Source organism: Pinus tabuliformis, chromosome X (genome assembly GCF_031772625.1).
Source record: "Pinus tabuliformis cultivar Carrire ecotype Pingquan chromosome X, CPIR1, whole genome shotgun sequence".
Taxonomy (NCBI): domain Eukaryota; kingdom Viridiplantae; phylum Streptophyta; class Pinopsida; order Pinales; family Pinaceae; genus Pinus; species Pinus tabuliformis.
The window spans coordinates 709266087-709270653 of NC_142308.1; positions in this window are offsets into that span (position 1 = coordinate 709266087).

A 4567-nucleotide genomic window follows, 5' to 3' on the forward strand; every position below is an offset into this window, starting at 1 on the left:
CTTCCTTCCACACTTGCTGGCTAGTAGCTTCTTCATATGTGGAAGGTTTTGCATCAATAAGGTTTATCATGAGAGATGCATAGCTAGAAAACTTCTTTGGTTTCTTAACGTCTCTAGATTTTCCATCACAAGTTACATGTCCTTCTGCCTCTTCCAATGTAGATTTAATCCACGTTGGTTTTTTCTTGATCTCTAGAACTACGACTGGTTCTATTGGATCTCGAAGCCCTTCTAGCTATAAAGCTTGAATGTTCCTCCCTTGAGGCCTCCTTCTTCACTTTATCCAAGGAATCCATGGATACTTCCTTATAATTCCAATATGCCAGTTTCTAATCGAAGGTGACATCTATGTTGACCTCAATTCATCACTACTCTGGAATGTATATTTTGTAGGCACTTAATGATTCGTTGTAAAAAAAATATGCATTTCTTTCTTGAAGGATCAAGCTTATTCCCCTTATCCATAGGAACATGAATATATACAGGACAACCAAATATTCTCATATTTCCAACCTCTAGCTTTCTTTTATAGGATGCTTCTTCAGGATCCATACCTTCCCAAACTTTATGAGGAAGTCTACTTTGAAGGTACATAGTTTTCTATGATGCCTCCTCCCATAATAATGATTTCAAGTCAAAATCATGCATCATGGCCTTGACAAATTCTTCAATGGACCTATTCTTTCATTCTGCTACACCATTATGTTATGGATTATATGGGACAATTAGCTCCCTCTTAATCCCATCTTTCTTACAGAAAGAAACAAGCTCCTTCGAGGTGTATTCCCCTCCATTGTCATATCTCAATGTCTTGATCCTCCTGCAGGCCAAGTTTTCTACTTCAACGTTGAATTTTTTTTTGGCATTGATGTCAACAGGTTCTTGGTGTTGTTCATCATATTCCTATGTCTACCTCATGATGTGTGATTATTTTTGGTTGTTTCAGTGTTCAGATTGATGGTCTTGTTAATTGGCATTGACGTCAACATGTTTATGACATGACCTAGTGCAAGAATGGGAGGTTGAGTACAGATGGCTACAATGTATGATATGATGGCTTAGCATAGGTTCATGATTGACTTGCCACATATGTTGGATATGTTGTTGCTTCAGGTGGTTGGATTGCTGCTACAGGTGTTTCATATGCTTCCACATGTGTTGGAAACATTGGAGATGTTGCTACATGTGTTGGAGGTGCCTCTATCAGTTTTGGAGGAAGTTGTATGACATGATGTTGTTGCAGGTGTTGGAGATGATGTTACAGGAGTTAGAGTTGAGGATCCTTTCTGATTAGGTATCTGTGTCCTAAATTAGGTCTCTCCTATTGATGATGTTATACATAAGGCTTGGATAGGATCTACAAGTGTTGGAGGATGTTTGAGTAGGTTGAACATCTTATGGAGGTTTTCCATGGTGTCCCTCACACCCTCCTAAACCTGTGTTCCAAGTGGTGGCTTAAATAAGTTGGAAACGAATATTTTAGAGGGTATATGCTAGATTCCTTCATAGGAACAACGTACATATGCAGGTTTCCTTGACACGAGTAGCGCACACATTCTGGAAGTGATTTTCCCCTGCATTCCTCGCATTTCTCGGGTTAATTAATGGTTTTTCCAGTTTGTCTTGTTCGGAACTTTTTATGTAAAGGTCTGAAAAGGTCAAGGAGATTCTAGAAAGTGATTAACATTGAAAATATCAAAAGGAAAGTGGAGTTAGTGGCTTGATCAAGTCAATGAGATGAATCTAGATCAAATCAAACATATGAACAGAGATTATGGAGCTCAGTAGTTCTTGGTAATTATTGATTTGAGCACCTCAGTTCATATATATATTGGAGGAAGCTCAATGATAGTATGGTTGATTCTCTTGGTGTATGGAGTGAGTGAGATATTGGAGGATTGTGTGCAAGTTGTGTGAGTTTTGTATGATGCATATTTTCTGAAGCAATTTGCGGGAGTTGTGGCATTTAGTTGAAGTATGTTTCAGCCAATATTTTTTGCAACAAGTGACAAGGTTATTAGCGTTTGATTGCAGGAGTATGTGGATATTGTTTTCCCCTTATATATTCTTCAATTTATTGTTTGTGTGCAAAATTCATTTGAGAGAAGTTTTGTTTGTTGTAGCGAGGATTTTAGCTGATGTATTGATCAGATTATTTTATGCGGTGTTTGGTGAGATGGTGACAAGTTTTTTTGTAGTTTTGATTCAAATTTTGTGTGCTTTGCTAATACGTTATTGTAAGTGCTCATGTTGAGTGGTTCTTGATTCCAGTTTGAAAATATATGAAATGAGAACCACATAGAGGAGCGGAGTTGGGTGACTTAGGAGAAATAAATGTAAGTGAGTAGTTTTCTCAATCTAATGGTGGTTGGATAGTTCGGTAAAAATTGGGCTAGGCTCTTTGTTCGTGGTGGCTTCCAACAGATCAGAGTCTATAGAGTTGTTTCATAGTTTAGTATTATTCGAGTGAGGATCGTTGATCATGGTGGCACTCATCGGATGGTAGTCCTTAGATTCGCATGAGAAACAGCCTCCATTTGATAGTAGCCATATTTATATCTCTATGTAAATAATTGTTTGACATAATACAATCTAAGCAGTGCAACAGCAGTAGGTATTTTCTTTCCTTGGAGAGGGTTTTCCACCAAAAATATATGTGTCCATTGTGTTGATTGATTTTATGGTTTCTGGTTTATGTTTGATGCTCTAATATCTAATTATGTGTTTCAGTTTATGCATGGTTAAAGAATAATTAATTGGAGAAAAAGTTTATAAGTGCCTTCACTACTCATTCACTCCCCACCCCCCTCACTAGTAATCTAGTTTCCAACAATTTGGGGCTCTTGCGTGCAGTGTGATCGCTAAAGAGTGGATCTTCGAGATTTTGGTAGAAATTTTCATTTTTTTCAGAATGAGTTCTCCAAGGAAATCGGTTCTTACTACTGCAAATTTCAAGGTATGGAAAGAAAGTGTGAAAAATAAATTGTTGCTTTGTGGCTCTAACATTTTCAGTTTGGTTTGTGAAGGATATGATGGATATTTTCCTTAGTCTAAAGTATGGAAGCAAAATGCTTAAGCAAGGAAAATTATTTTCGAAAATATCTATAATAAAGATTTAGAGAAAATTGGAGATTTGAAATTTTCTAAGGAAGTTTGGGGTAGATTGCATATGTTATATGGAACCAACAGCAACAATAATGATGAAGGGGTTAAGAAGAGCAACAAAAACAAGAAGGAAGATCTAGTTGAACCAGTTGTGAAAACGAATAATAAATCTGAAGGTATAATCTGAAATGAAATACTTTTGAGTCATATTTATGATAGCAGTAATGATAATGATTTAGATTTAGTTACGGAAAGAGATGATGATCAAAATTATATGCTCCTTAAGGCTGAAAATGAATCTGCCATGATTGTTATTAAAAAAAAATCTTGTGAAATTGGTAGACTAACAAATGTATGCAAGGAGCATGAGAAGAAATTGTAGGGTTATTATCAAAAGGAGCAAAAATTGAAGGAATATGACGCAGGGTTACCCCTACTTACACCCACAGTATGCATGTCAAATGCATAATCACATTTTCCCCAGGAATTTTAACTCACTATCGAGTCAGAATCTTCAACCATCAATAAGGTTTACCATCAAAATCTTCAACCTTCATTCAATTAAGGTTTAAGGCTCCTTAATTAATCTTCATTTCGGAAACATGTTATTTGACCAACCCAAAGTCTCAACCTTCAATTTCCTTTCAGTGGAACTTAATTCAACCTTATTGCCTCCCATAAACCTTATCCGTGCATTATTTCTATTATAACCTTCGTATAATAGGAATATACATAAATACACGTAAACTCACCTTTTCCACCAATCTTCGGCCTTTGCACAGTTCTCAATGCTTACCTTTATCACTATCGCAATTGTGCGAATCCACCCACATGTCTTCCTCCTTTTCTATCTGATATGTGATAATGCAACCGGACTTCAAATCAAATACAACCGCGCCTAAACCTTCTCGGGTCTTCTCTTTTCACCCAAACTCTATCGGCCTCAATCTCTACTGTCCATTTCATTCTCCGATTCAACAGTTGACGTTACACCCAATCAACGAAACTAATCGTTGATCCTCCACCATAGATCAAACCCCGTTTGATCCGATGGCTATCAGATATTTCGAGTGGACAAATAGCATGGAGAGTACCCAAAAAAGGGGTTTTCTCTCTCCACCCTCGTGCTACGTGTCACTCGGTTATTGGAATCAGGTGACTCCCTCTTATTACCACATACCACTATTTCTCCGTCCGATAACCCACTTTCGCTTATAAATCTGCCTTTCTTCTTGGGTAACGTCCAAACTTGTTCGCGCCCGATGACCGTAGATCTTCAACCATCGACGATTGTGACAGCTCCTCTAGATTCCTCCTCCACTAGCACTTCTGGTTAATCTCCATAGTTCATTCCTTGATTCCAATCTATGTGATTTAATCTTGGCCACTTATCACCTGACAAACTCGTCCGTTGATCTCCGAGATCCAACGGTTCCTGTGTACTGACACCTCACTTCTTCAT